Source organism: Macaca fascicularis, chromosome 1, assembly GCF_037993035.2.
Source record: "Macaca fascicularis isolate 582-1 chromosome 1, T2T-MFA8v1.1".
In the NCBI taxonomy this organism is placed as follows: domain Eukaryota; kingdom Metazoa; phylum Chordata; class Mammalia; order Primates; family Cercopithecidae; genus Macaca; species Macaca fascicularis.
This window is the reverse complement of record NC_088375.1, coordinates 123,752,194-123,767,390: the sequence shown is the minus strand read 5'-3', so window position 1 is coordinate 123,767,390 and position 15,197 is coordinate 123,752,194. Positions and strand designations below refer to the sequence as shown.

Genomic DNA, 15,197 nt, shown 5'->3' with positions numbered 1-15,197 from the left:
ACATTACCTGGGGTCTGACAGTAGCCCACATGGATCTGCTTCTCATGGACAGCCTTGGCAAGAGCCTTCAGCACAAGCTGCCCTCAGTAGGTATTCACAGGGCATGGAAAGGAGCTATCTTTGCAGTGGGCCTCTAAGACCTTTCTGAGCCCTGGAATGCTTTATCCACCTGGCAGGCTGTAGCGTGAAATTTCATGATAAGTCTTTAGTCAGTTAATAAGAAGTAGTGGGGAGCTGACTGGATGGAAGGCAGATTCATCTGAATAGGAATCTGACAGCAATTGATCAGATGTGTGGGGAAGGGCATATCCTCCTCAGACCTGGGAAGTGAATATAATAGGATGCACTACATAGGCTTACTGTAAAGACCAAAAGATACAGTGTATGTGAAAGCTACTTGGCATATAGAAAGTTCTCAGTAAATACTAACTGACATCATTTTTAGGGCAAAGCACAGAAAGCCATGGAGAACCCAGAAGGTCCTGGGCAGATAAGGACTTCATCAAGAGAGAGGAAGATGGAACAGAAGGGGAAGGCATCCTGGGAAGTGACCCTACCTCTCCCCACAGTCCTTACATTGCTGCTGCTGTTCTGGGCCCCCTTGAAGAGCTTAGCTCTTATCCTGCCTCCTGTTGTCTGGAAGCCAGGCCCTCAAGGTAGGAGGTGGGGAGCAGGAGCAGGTGGCTAGCGAGATGGAGGGACATGAGAACTGGGCAGGAGAGGTAGAGAGCTTGGGAATATCAGGGCTTGGCCATGATAGAAGTTGGGGCTGGGAGGAAGGAGGCATGAAAGATGCAGGCAAGCATGGCTACTGTGAAAATGGAAAGGAGCATTATCTTTTAATGCATGTGAATATTAGTATAGGATGAGGATTCTATTATGCTTAGTATGAGAAAATACCATCTCCTTCGATGCCAGTTATAAATAAAGGAGATGTAGCAAAGTAAGAAGGTATAAACTATAAGAAGGGGCATAGCTGTATAAATACAAGAAAAATACAACCATTTGTGCCTATTATCATAAATCCAAGAGATGGTAATAAAGTTCATTGCATATGCATTTTGCCTGACTCTAGAGTTTAAGGTGGCTATGACATTACACCCTGTCCAGGCAGCCTTAGCCTTCTGAGTGTCAAAGGCATTCTCCCATGTGGTCATTGATAGCTAATGGCACAGTGTTGGTGCTGAGCATTTGCTTTTTAATAGAAGGTGGTGGCCTACATGCAAATGGCCATGAGGGAGTTAGTCCTCACCCTTTCCTCAAAGGGACTCTTACACACAATTTCAGGGCCTAGGGCAAGAGAACATGGTGGCCTATGAACCATATGTCTAAATATTTAAAAGTCAAGCTAACAAACTGTTACATAAAATACATTCACTTCCTATCTTGACACAGGTACCTTTGTAACAACCTGGGAGGTCATGTTCAAATTCAGGACCATGGATTCCTCCATGTTTTGTCACAGTTTGGTAGAAGGCTCTGTCCATGTCCTGCGTCTGCAACCCCTCTTGCCAACTGCCTTCTTTTCCCACTCCTGGCTCTGTCCAGCACCTTGAGGGGCTGAGTGAGTTTTCTATTGCTGCCATAGTAAATTACCACAGACTTAGCAATTTAAAACAACACAGATTTAATCTCTTATATTTCTGGAGGTCAGGAGTCTGGCTTGGGTTTCACCGGGCTAAACTCATGGTGCGGGCAGGGCAGCACTCCTGCGGCTCTAGGTGGGAACCCATTCCCTTTCCTATTCCAGCCTCCAGAGGCTGCCAGCATTCCTCTGCTCATGGCCCTTCCCTTCATCTTCAAAACCAGCAATGTTGTCCCTTCGCATCCTTCCAACTCTTCTGCCTTTCCTCTATCACTTGGAAGGACTTTCCTAATTATGTTGGACCCACCTGGATAATCCAGGCTAATCTTCCTATCTCAAGATCTGTGATTTAATTGCATCTGGAAAGTCCTCTTTGCCATGTAGGTACCATACTCACAGGTTCAGAGGATCAGGATGTGGACGTCTTTGGACGTGGCATTATTCTGCCTCTCACTGGGTCCTTGTACACGGTGTGTATATTGCCCTCTCCCCTGCAAACAGCTGCTCTATGGGCCTAGGGATCAGGGCTTGAGTGGCAACACCCATCCTTGAGATGATGAATTAGCCCCACATGGATTAACTGAAGCCCTGGCCCAGGGTGAGGGAAGAAGGACTACCTGAAGGTGATGGGAGGCAGTGTTCCTTTCTTTCTCTAGCAAACAGATGTTCAAAGTCATTTTCCATGTCCCTGAACTCACCTGTCAAGCAGACTGCAGGATAGAAGGCAGATGGGAGACTACAAAGTTGTGTCTGGCCATCACCATCCTGGCCCCACCTGCCTGATGTGGCTGACAGGTGAGCCTGAGATGTGGTCTCCTCGGCATGGGATCTGGAGGAGGGGAAGAAACAACATCAATTTCTACCATATGCTTTTTATTTTCTAAGAAATTAAGCACAATTTCTGCTTCCCAGTGAATTTCTTTAACAAGGATATTTTAAAGCCTTGAAAAACATTTTCGTCCTAGTTTAATTGTATAAAGACTTTCTGTGTGGAAGGGAAAGCTGAGAGAGAGAAGAGACAGGAGAGAGAGAGAAGGGAGAGATGGGAAGAGTAAGGTGGGAGAGTGGAAGCAAGGAGAAAAGATGGGGAAGAGGGAGTGGGAGGGAGGAGGAGGGAGAAAGGAGAGAGAATACATTTAGGAAATTACAGAGCACCTCTTTTCTTGAATGAATTTTCTCTCCCAATTTCCTTCTCTCCCAGTTGGCTGCCACCCCCAGCTCACCTTGCAGTGATTAATCACCTGAGGTCTCAAGGAAAGGAGCCCATGGCGTTTTCTCCAGTGTCACGTTCCCTTTGGTTCCAGCCCTCAGTGCCTGCTGATCTGTGGGAGGCTTCTTTGATGATGGGGCATCTTCCTTGGGGACATCTGAGGCAGGTAGGGCAAAGAAAGTCCCTGGTGGACTCAGGAGCTTGAACTGTGGTGCCCAGGCTGGGGTAACTGCGCCAGTTGAAGAGTCTATGGTTGGGAGATGTCCGGGGATCTCTCAGCTCCACATCTTCAACCCTTTCCTGGTACTTCCCTCATGAGAGTGGGACCCAGCCAGCTGTCTGACCTCAGCGTCACTCTTTAACCCCACCCATTGCCTGAGCTCCTCCTCAGTCTTCCTGTCGTTCTGACCTCAGTCTGAGGGGTTCTGATGGCTCCACTCTGGCCAGTGAAGTTGGCCCCTACTTACGGAAGAACAGAGGCACTGAAGGTGGGGACTGAGGAACACGCTATAGAATTTTTATCTTCTTCTGAAATGAAGCTTGAATTTCCGTCTACTATCTCCTAGAAATCCCTGCTTCTGAGGAAGAAAGGTGCCCTGGAGAAACTGAGGCAATTATGATACATCCATTATACATCAGAAACACTCTGTGATGCCTTATTCCTTTGGCTAACAGGCAAGAGGGGGTGGCCAGAAGCCTCCCATTTTGGCCTCTTGTCAGCACTGAGTGGACACCTCTCTGTCCTTCCAAACCAGAGTGTCAGCAGGTCCCTAAGTCGCCCTCAAGCGGGAACAGGGCCCCATGATGTCCTGATGTCACATTTGCCTTGCCTTTAGTGCCTCTGAGGACAGATGGAGAACTGGGTCAGGGGAGGGCAGAAAGGAGGAAAGCATTGGGAAAATCTACCAGACGGGAGCTCTGTGAGGGCAGGGACCGTGCCCTAGTTATCGATAGACCCTCGGCTCTGAGCAGCACCTGGCAGAAAGAGCATGCATAAGGACTGCTGACAATCCAGTGACTGCCCAAGACCTTGGTTTGCTTATCTGAAAAATTTGAGACCTTGGTCTGCTTATCTGAAAAACCTTTGCGTCTCAGTTGTTACTTTCTCTGATTTCATAGAACAGAGTTGTTCTGAAGAGGAGTTTATTTGCCTACAGCTCTGGGGTGGAGTTTGAAAATAAGCACCATCCTTGTTTGGAAAAGTGAGAGTTGTTTATTTACTCAACAAGCATGTATTCTGTATTTGCTTTATGCTATTAGGTAGAGTGAGAAGTGCTAGGGTTAAATGACCAGGAAGAAAAACAGGGTCCTTGGAGCTGTGAAGTTTATAGTCTAGACAGGGGACAGAATTTGGCCAAATAATCTTGCAGATGGATAATTTCAGACTGGGATGAATGTTTTGAAGGCAAAGTTCAGGGGGCTGAGAGAAAATTTAGCAGGGAGAACAGGGGTCCCTGGTCTAGTGTGGATTCCTTTCTTAAGGGAGTGATGTTTGAGAGGGGTGGGGAAGCAGACTGGAGTGAAGAAGAGAATTCCAGGTGGAGGGTACCTCGCGTCAGGGGCTCCTCAGTGAAGATGGCTTGGGAAGTGCTAAGGAGGCTAGTGTGGCTGGAAGGCAGAGACTGAGGGGGAAACAACACACAGTGGTGTGGCTGAAGAGGTGGGGAAGAGGCAGATGGCACAGGCCCTTGCAGGCTGCAGACAGTATGGATTCTGTCCTAGAAGAACAGGAAGCCATTCAAGGGTTAGAAGCAGGAGAGTGACATGGTCAACACTTTGACTTGGAGTGGACAATGGTTGGGAAGAGGGAAGGGTGCACACTGGTGACAAGTTGTGAGGCCAGTGCAATGGCTCCCAGAGTGATGGTGTTAGTGGAGATGTAGGAAGATGAATGAATTTGAGAATTATTGAGGAGATAAATGGATAGGCTTTGAGAATGAGATGGATTGGATGAAGAATGAATGATTCCTAGTATAGAAAACCTGTTCACAAATTACTGTGCAAAGCATTTTAGAGAAGATGAGTACATCAGTGAGGATCTTTCTGTTGTAATAGAAAACCCAGCCTCGGAGGAAAAATGGCTCCAATGTTGGCTAAGTCAGCAGCTTTACAATGCAATGAAAGAAATAGGCTCTTTCCAGTTTTCCATTCTGCTTAGGGGTTTTGTCCTCAAACTATCCCCACACTCTGGAAAGATAACTGCTGAAGTTCTGGACATCATGCCCAGTGATGAGTTATCTGAGTAAATAAGAGGGAGTGTATTTCTTTTTCTTTAAAACAATTTTTATTTTTTGAGACAGAGTCTCACTCTGTTGCCCAGGCTGGAGTGCAGTGGTGCGATCATGGCTCACTGCAGCCCTCACCTCCTTGGGCTCAGGTGATCCTCCTACTTCAGCCTCCTGAATAGCTGGGACCACAGGCATTCACCACCATGCCTGGCTAAGTTCTCTCTCTCTCTCTCTCTCTCTCTCTCTCTCTCTCTCTATATATATATATATATATATATATATATATATATTTTTTTTTTTTTTTTTTTTGTAGAGAAGGTTTCGCCATGCTGCATGCTGCCCAGGCTGTTCTCAAACTCATTGGCTCAAGTGATCCACCTGCCTCGGACTCCCAAAGTGCTGGGATTACAGGTCTGAGCTACCGTGCCTGGCCTGTATCTGTTTTAAAGTAACCTTTCCTAATCCCCACCCCTTTCCATAAACTTCCCTTCATGTTTCCTTGGCCCAAACTGGTTCACGTCATGATTGCTGAATAAATAGCTGGCAAGGAAATGGAATTACCACAACTGGCTGAGATAAATCAGAATTAATATCACCTTCTCTGATTAAGAGATAGTTTAACAAAACTGGAATTCTCTCACCAAGAAAGGCAAGGGAAGCGAATTTTGCGAGGGCAACTGAGTGTCTATTAATTAGGGGTCATTTTCCAAAATCCTCCCAAGGACAAGTAGACAGGGAGAAACGTCTTTGAGCTGTCCTTCTGAGAGGAGGGTGACCTGCTCTAGGTCGGAGACTAGGGCTTGGGCATCAATCCAGGCCTTTTCTTTAAGTCTAAGGTTATTGAATCTTAGAGCAGGAGAAGACCTTATGAACATCTAAATCAGTTCTTAAATCTGGCTGGATATCCGAGTAAATTGGGGAGGGTGTTAAAATACAAATTCCCAGCCTCCACAACCATCACCTGAATCAGAATCCCAGGAGGTGGAGGTCTAGGAATCTGGATTAGTAAAGAGCTTAGAGGCATTTTGGATACTGATGGTCTAGTACCTGGGAACCACAAATCCATCCCCCACATTTAAGAGATGGGGAGAGAGAAACCCAGAGAGGGAACTTAGTTTACCTAAGTTCATCTAGAGAATTGGTCCACCTAGTGCGGAGAGAACCTTCCTGGGAGGACCTGTCTGAGGACTCCGCCTTCTGGGTACCCTTATGTAGGGGGAGGAAACCTTGTAGGAGCAGGAGGACTGGAAGCCCCATATGCCTGGATCAGCAGCCCCCGCACTTTGGGCTAGGTCTTTGCCTGTGTTGGGATGACCACCACGCATTAGTCGGAACCTTAACAAACCTCGCCACATTCAACCTGAAATAACCCTGGGCTTAGGAATCATCATTCCCATTGTAGAGAATAGTGGACCGATGCTCTCAGAGGCTTCCACAAGCGTTTGTATTGTTTGGGGCCGTCGGAACTCAGGCCTATCCGCTGCGGAAGCCGGTATATCTGAGTCTCTCCACGTGGCTCCACTTTTCTGCAGCCCTGCAGAAATAAACCTGGGCCCTCGCTCGCTGGCCTGGGGAAGGAGATCGGCGGGAGGCTGTGGGGGCCCTGGAGGCGCCTTCCCAGCTGCACAGGCCCAGTCGGACCAGCAGAGGTCACTGCGTGGGAAAGAGTGGGGCGCCGACCCGCGCAGAGCCCAGCCGGCGACCGCCCCCGCGTCCCCGCGGAGCTGCCTGCCTTCTGCCGCAGTCCTCCGAGGGCTGGGCTTCTGGAGCAGGTCATGGCTACTGCAACCAAAGGGAGGCCGGGGTGCCAGTGGGCGGCCGCCGCGGTGTGGAGGGCGCCAGGGCAGTACGACGCCGCGGGCGGCACTCTTGGGATGCCCCGCCCGCTCTACGGAGCCCGCCTGGGATGCCCTTTACTGGTCACGGACTCCGGCGGGCAGCCGGGGCAGGCCAGACCAGAGGCTACCAACCGGGGGCCTCTGCTGCCTGGGACGGGGGGATCCATATTGCCGTCCGAATCTCATCACCATAACCTGTATGTGCAGCCGGGGGAGGAGAGAGTGCCTTAGGCATTGAGTTTTAGGGCAAGCATACCCCAGACCACGAGAAGAGAACAGCCTGCCTGGGCTTGAACCCTACTCTTTCCCCCTGTAGCTGGGCGCAGCTGGGCACTGCTGGGCAAGTTATCCCACCTCCCTGCCTCTTGGGTTCCTCGCCTACACCGGAGGGTATGTACCTGCCCCATGGGGTTGCCCCGAAGCTTCATGAGTTTCATGAATTTCGCTGTGTATAAAGGCTCGGGTAGAGCGTGGCACAGGGTCAGTGCTGCGTGTAAGTGTTAACTATATTATTATTAACCTTAGTGTCTTTCCAGTCCTATCTAAAGTCCTTAAAGGCAAGGTGAGGCTCCTTAAGTCAAGTTCAGGACAAGGCTACAGAGCCTTCAGTGTTCCTTATTGCAGCAGAGATGAGAGCCCTGAGCTCTCAGAAGCTGCTCTGATGGCTCCTCCACAAGCCAGGGCCAAATGCCTGCCCACTCCTGGGCCTCATGCCAGAGAATGGTCCTGACCCAGCACTCTCCCGCCCCTCTTCGTAGCTCAGTAAGATTCTGGAGTCCCGCTGCCAGGGATGCTGTAAGCCCTTGGTGCCCCTCAGTGTCCTCCCAAGGGTCTGGACAAGGCCAAAAAGGGCCAGAGACTTTGCTGAGTAGTGCCGTGATGTCCCATGTACTTGGTCACATCCCTGTTTTCTGCAGATGGGCCGGGCCTCTGATGCTGTCCTTAGGGGACTCTGCAGGTTCCTCCTGCAGCTGTAGCTCCCCAGGCCTCCCTGGTGACTGTGTCTACTGAAAGGGCTCTTTGTACATGGCCATCTGGGAAAAGAGTGGCAGTTGGGGTGCCCCCGCAAGTGCCTGCCAGCATCTCCCAGCCCTTGGGTGACTGCAGACCAGATTCCTGAGCTCCCACGTGCTGCCATTTTCGCCAGCACTGGGCTGCCCACTCCCTGGGTGGGGAGTCAGCAGGCCTGGGTTCTTGAGCAAGTCACTTTACCTCTCTGATCTTAGGATCTTCATTTGTAAGATGGAGATCATGATAGTTGTCCTGCCTGCCCCCTACCAGAGGTTCTGCAGAGGCCGTGCATACCAGCCTTTGATAGGAACAAAGGGCTAACGTAGGTTGCTGTAGTTCCTGTGATTGAGCTGTCATCAGGTGCTGCACTGGTCACTTCTGTAAGCAGCCAAGTGGTTGCCAAGCAGAAGGATTTGGGAAGACACAGATGAAGGAAGACCTTGATCTTGGGGGATCTCCACCCCTCCTCATTTTATTGGAGAATCAGAGTACACATTCCTGAGGACATAGAAATATAAAAATATAGGCTTCAAGAAACCCACAAGCATGGTTTAAATATCCCCTATAAACACATAAATGTTTCAAAACAACAGCTGGAAGTTCAAGTCCTCCAGGATTCTAAATTCCTCAAATTTAGGAGAAGGTAGTCTAGGAAGGTTTCCTGAGGGAGGAATCAGCTTTTTTTTTTTTTTTTTTTTTTTTTTAGGAAAGAGGTTTACGGTGGTGGTGATGATGATGGAGCTTCAGACCGTGACAGCCAAATTTATAACCAGTGGAAAGTAGGAGAGATTTGGTGGTAGTGCTTGGTATATAGAGATCCTGAAAGAATAAGTGATGTGTAAGAAATAGTGAGCAGGTCTCCTTCCTGGGGCTGTCAAGTCAGAACTGGAGTTTGGTTGGGAGGGTAAACAAACAAGTAGGCTTGTCAAGGCTGCATCAGCATAGGGCCCAGCTCAGTATGGCCCCTGGTCATAGGTCAGTTTTCCAGGGAAACAGGCTCTGAGACAGAGATTTGCAGCAGGAGGTTTGTAGGGGAGGGCGCTTGGTGTCATCATCTGTGGGATGGGGCAGAGGGGGAGGTTGTACTGTGATGCAGTTGCAGCAGAGGTCTCAGTTGATCTCACAAGGAGCTTTGGAGCTGGGATGGCCCTTCCAGGAGATTCCTATTTAAGGCTGGGAAGTCAAGGCCTTTATGTCCTCTAATTGATCAGTTATTAGATGTGGGCTGCCCTTGGGGTATAAACTTAGGGGATGCTGCTCCCTTCAGTGGAGGGCAGTGCCTAGAGAGGGACTCAGCTGTGAGTTGTCAGCAGCCAATACTCCCAGCAGCTGTGGGAGTGCGTGCCTTCATTTTGAAGGGGAGGTCTGGGTGATGCGCCCATGATGGAGGCAGGGAAGGGCCCCCAGCAGTGTCCGATGCACCTGGCCAACCTCTGAGACCAATGCTGGCCCCTCAGATTCTTCTAGGGCAGGATGATTTGATCTCTTTCTCTAATATAACCTTTTATAGAAAGTTAGAGGTAGAAGCGAGTTTTGAGACCATTTAATACAATCATCCTCAGCCTGGGAGAAGGATACATCTCAGAATCATCCAGGGGCTTTTTCAAACCACTCACAGGAGCTTCCGATGTGCACTGACCTCTGCCATTCCACTAAGACTAAACTGTAAGTTCCTTGAGGTTGGGGTTCTCTCTGTTCTGCGCAGTGGTGAAGGAATGTTTGGGGAAAGAGTGAATGTGACCTTCGCCCTTGTCCTCAGCCTCATCTCTTGCCACTCCCTCAGTTGTTTTCTATGCTGCAGTCACTGTGACATCCTTGCCTTTGCACAGACTGTTCCCTCTGTCTGGAACTGCCCCCTCCCCTTCCTTCCCCTTACTTGCTGCTGCTTGTCCTTCTTGATCCAGTTCAGTTATCACTTCTCCCCACCTCCTGGAATAGGTGCCCCTCTTCTGATTAAATGAGTTAATGCATGTACAGTACTCACAACAGTACCAGGCACGTGGGGAGCTCTAGGTAGGTGCTAGCTCTCCCTGCGACTCCATTCTTTGGCACACTGTGCTGTGCATGATCCTAAAATGGATCATGCTTTGTTTCAATGGCTTGTTGACTTGTTTATGTTCTCAGCAATCTGTAAGTTCTTGGTAAGCAGGTACCATGTTCCTTTATTTTTGTACCCATAGCCTCTAGTACAGTGCCTGGCACATGGTAGGAGCTTAATAAATGTGTGTTGAATAAATGGAAGAAATAGGTGTCTAGGGATACATTTTGACAAAATGTGTTTTAAAGTTTTTAAATAAGGGACCAGTTGAGTCTCCTAAGGGACAAGTTGAGTGAGACTCACTGACCATGGCCAGGTGTGGCATCATTGTTGCACAAAAAATACTGAATATTGGGTGAATGAATTGATATATGGAGAGATGGATGGACTGTTGATGAGACAGGCAGATAGGTAGACAGATAGATGAGTGGAGAAAGGGATTGATGGATGAACATTGCCATGTGTGGAAGAAGGCCAGGACTTGCCAGGGTCTGGGCAGGAGAGAAGGTAGATAGGAGAGGGCTTTTATGTTTCACAAAGGCCAAGCCAACTAGGCTTGAATTGGGGAGGGGCACCTGAAGAAAGCGCTTCCCATCTTGCCCAGTGAAACCCCAGGAAGTGCTGCTCCCGCATGTTCATACCTGCAGGGGAGGTGCTGGGGATCATTACTCATTCTGACACATCCCTGAAGTCAGTATAGAGGCAGCAGAATGGAGGTGCTGCAGGGTGCTGAGTCAGGGGAGGAGATGGGCTATTGGTGAGTGGGGCTTTATTGGAGAAAGCCTGGGGACTTGGAGCCAGAGGTAATGATCTCTGTTCCTGAAGGGGGTTGGCAGAGAACTCCCGAGGGGAATCAGGGCGAGTGAGATCACCTTGTGAGAGGGTGGAGGATCTGTCGCCCCAGAGCACATGGCTGAGTGCAGATCTGCATCAGGATTAGGGAACTCTTGTTCTGGAAAAATCTGGCTTTTTTTCTGCCAGTCAGGTAAGCAGATACTTGGTCAGTTAAAGTCTGGCTGATAGGTGGGGCACAGTGGCTCACGTGTGTAATCCCAGCACTTTGGGAGGCCGAGGTGGGAGGATCACCTCAAGTCAGGAGTTCGAGACCAGCCTGGCTAACATGGTGAAACCCCGTCTCTACTAAAAATACAAAAAATAGCCAGGCGTGGTGGCATACACCTATAGTCCCAGCTACTCAAGAGGCTGAGGCAGGAGCATCACTTGAACCTGGGAGATGGAGGTTGCAGTGAGCCACGATCATGCCACTGCACTCCAGCCTGGGTGACAGAGTAAGACTCTGTCCCAAAAAAATTATAAAAAAAAAAAAAAAAAGCCTGGCTGATAGGCAGAGGTTTGTCAACAGTCACTGGGGTCAGACAGTTGGGTCAGTCAGCTGGTTGGTGGGTAGGGGTGCGTTCTGAGTGCACTTGGTTGATGGGATGAGTACTAAAGAGCAAGGCAGGGTCCCTGCTTGGGGCGGCTCCACTGGTTGGTTCTTCAGGGGTCAGTACTGTACCCTTGGAGACGATTGGAAATTTGGATGGGGGGTGGTGGTTGTAATAGTACAGCAGGGAGGGAGGAGGGGAGGGGCAGTGCTGCATGAAAGGCCTGGGACCAGGGAAGCTAAGTATCCCATAGGAAGGCCAGGCCTGCACAGCCAAGAGTCATCTCACTCCAGAGGCAAGCAGCGCTCCTTTGAGAAATGCTGGGCTTACTCAAAGGGAGCATTGTCTGCTAATGATTTGCAACGTCTCCAGCCTTGTTCTCCTCCACACACTCAGACCTCTAGGTCTGTCCTCTCTCCCTTCCCTCTCTTCTCCTCTGGAAGACACTAGAGTTGCCAACTTTGAAAGTTTGCGGAGGGCCGTGAGCTCTCTCATGGGGAGGAAGGTGGCCAGCAAGTGAGAAGTAGCAACACCGTCTGTCTGTGGATCTGGCTCCATTCTGCAGCGAGAGGTTGGATCCCAGGGCTGGAGGAGGCGGGCTTCTGGAGAGCGCATGGGGGAGAAGCTTCCCATGTGCCCATCACTCAGGCCCTTGGGAACCTCCCAGCAGAACATCAGGAGCCTGCCGGTGCTGGGTGAGGCTCCCAGCTCAGCGATGAGGTGGGCGGCCACCCAGATGCTGCCTGGGTCCAGCGAGGGCTTCCAGATCCTCCCACTCCTACCCCCATCTTGGTTCCTTCCCTCACCTCAGATCAGAGCTGTCACGTGCAGGCAGGCAGGTGGGGAGGGAGCCCTGCAGAGGCTGCTGCTCCCAACACCACATGTCCTGGAAGGACAAATGTAAAAATATAAAAAGCCTCTGGTCTTGGGGCCGGATCACATGGATCACACGGCTGGTTGGCCTGTCACCTTGGCTGTCGAGTTGTCAGTTTCTAAGAAGGCTGAGGTCCTGGTTGCAGCCAGGGCTGTGGGAGAACTGGATTTGGCGAAAATGACGCTTCTGTGTGGAGAGCTCATTTTTGTGCGATCTCCTGGGGTGCCCTCCAGCCCCGTGGAGTAGGCTGGGGAGGTGCCACCCTTATGATTCATTTTCAAACAAGAAAATGAAGGCTCTGGTCCCTGCCTGGCTAGTGGTGCCATGGCTCAGACCCAAGTCTTCTGACTGCTTGTCCAGTGCTCTCTCCTCTGCAGCACCATCCAGTTCTTTCCTTGCAGGCAGGAGCTCGTGCTGCTCATCTGTGAGGAGGGAGAAACTGACCCAGAGGACGTTTCCTTGGGAATGTTTGTGGAGGTCTGTGTGGAAGAGGCCTGCCCATCAGGGCTGATTCTGGACTGGCACCCTGCAGGACTAGAGACAATATCCCAGAATCTTCTCAGAAGAAGCAGAGACCTATGCCAACGGCAGGTAGCTGAGCAGCTTGCAGGAACTTAGCAGGAACTTAGCGAAGCCCTGGTAGGCCCAGTCCTGGGGTGTCTGGGAGGCAGCCAATGAGGGAGAAGAGGGCTCAGCTGGGCTTACTGAAGAGAGTCTGGGGCCACTGGGCTTCTCTCCAGTCACTCTGCTCGCATCCCCCTCACCAGCACTGGGCACCTCAAGGAGTCAGAGCAGGGTGCGGTGCTCAGGTCACCTGTGGTCCTCCTGATAGTGAGGAAACTGTACCCCTAACTTCCTCAAGAACTCTGCTTAATGCCCATGGATTGCCTTGGGGGCTCCCCTGGGTCTCTGCTCGGCCCAGCAGCCTGGGCCAGGATGAAAGTGAAGCTGTCAATAATTCATGCTCCAGCTTCCCCTCACTTCCCCTGCTTGGCTAGTTGTAAATATTTCACAGGCTTCAGGGGGCAGAGATGGCCCAGCAGAGACTCCCAGGATGGGGCTCGAGGAGGCCTCGCCCTTTCCCAGAGGCCCCCAACCATTCCCCTGGCAGGAAAGGAGCCCAGCCCCAGGCTTGGGGAGTGGTGGGTTGTCCAGAGCTGCTACTGACTGGGATGGCCTTGCAGCCTCTGGTGAGGATTTGGGTGCTGGGTCACATGCTCTGCAGACTGGCTGGTTTAAGTGGCTGGTGTAGTAGATCCTGAGAAATGGAAGGAGTGCAGCTGCCTGCAGCCAGCCCTGGAGGTTGTTGTCAACTCCACTCTCTTCCTCACCTCCCATACTATGTCTTGGGTTTATCTTCTCCTCAACCTCCCCTCTCCATGTCACCTGCCTTGGTTCAGGCCTTGATCATCTTCCTAGACAATTGGCCCCACCACTCTGTGACTCCACACAGCCTAAAGAATCTTTCTAAAACAAATGTGGCCCAGCTACTCCTTTGTTTCAGAGCCTTCCCAAGCTCCAGGTTACCTTCAGGGGAAGATCCACTTGCCTCACGGCCATACACAGGGCTTTGCATAACCTGGTCCCCGGGCCTTTCAGCCTCAGTTTCCAGCCCCCGCGACCTGCTCCCCAGTGCTGCAGTCAGCTCATTGTTCTCTGCACCCCTAAGCTCTCTCCCACCGTCCAGCCTCTGTTTTAGCTGCACCTCTGCCAGGAGGTGGTGGAGACACCAATCTCAGGGCTGTGTGCATCTCTAAGCTGTTCTAGGGGTCACTCAGCTGCTTTGGGACCAGGCCTATAGAACGTCAAGGTGAGACACTTGATGGATCTGGGTCCAATTTCTAGCTCTACCAATTGCTTATCTGTCATTGTGACCGGTGTCATATTCTTCTGTACCTTGGTATGCATATCTGTAAAGTGGGAAAGTAATTCTTACCTAAGAGAGGAGTTGTGAGGCTTGAAGTAAGGCCTATAATGTACAGAGCCCAGTCCACGATGCAGAATAGGTACCCTAGCCATGCCAGCTGCTATTGTTATTATGCCCTCTGTGGATTCTGGGCTGTGGATTTTCTCTCAAGGAGGTAGAAACTGAGATTATTATGTAAAACAGGAAGAAATAAAACAGCAGAGGGGTACCAGGAACCCTCAGAGAGGTCTTCTGGCAAGCAGTAGATCTGAGAGACCCCAGGGAAAGTGAGAGAAAGAGGAACACCCATTATAAGGGCATATTATGGAGGACACTGCTGTGGGGAATGGGAGCTAGATCCCACCAAGACGGTCTGGGGAGAACATAGAATGCATCTCCCAATGGTCCATCTCAGCATCAGCCCAAAGGAGGATTTCTGTATTGGCATCTCCACCCCATTGGTTGAGGGTTACCGCCAAGGTATTGGTTTCCTGAACTTATGGATTGCACAGGCACGTGTGCTGAGCAAGTTCCCACTTGTATCCACAGTTGCACAGGAAGACTTTCTTGAGGAATTACTTAGGCAAGTTCAAAGCCACTTGGAGCTGTGGCCGGGAGACAGAAGAGAAGAGCAAAAGAGCAGGGTAGGTACCATGAGACTAAGGCTGAGGCTCATGGAGGAGGAGACTGTGTGGTGGGAGTGGGAGCTGTGACTTTCTCCCTGACTGACTGACCTACCTACTCTACCTACACACCTTCCCTCCCTCCCTCCCTTCCTTCCTTCTTTTTTTTTTCTTTTTCTTTTTTTTTTTTTTTTTTGAGATAGAGCCTTGGATCTCCTGATCCAAGCCTGAGCTAGACTGCAGTGGCGCAATCTTGGCTCACTGCAACCTCCACCTCCTGGGTTCAAGCGATTCTCCTGCCTCAGCCTCCCAAGTAGCTTGGATTACAGGCACCCACCACCACACCCAGCTAATTTTTTGTATTTTTAATAGAGACGGGGTTTCACTATGTTGGCCAGCCTGGTCTCAAACTCCTGACCTCGTGACTGGCCCTCCCTAGCCTCCCAGGTGCTGGGATTACAGGCATGAGCCACCGTGGCCAGCCCCCTTCCTTTATAAA

General features: G+C 50.5%; 1 long non-coding RNA gene across 1 annotated transcript; it reads left to right on the top strand.

Annotated features, from left to right (window-relative positions):
- The first annotated feature begins 450 nt into the window (after positions 1-450).
- On the top strand, positions 451-5,560 carry LOC135968678 (uncharacterized). The gene is made up of 4 exons (XR_010583616.1): positions 451-656; positions 1,396-2,380; positions 2,787-2,961; positions 5,337-5,560. It is a non-coding gene; the product is annotated as an uncharacterized lncRNA (long non-coding RNA).
- Positions 5,561-15,197: the final 9,637 nt, after the last annotated feature.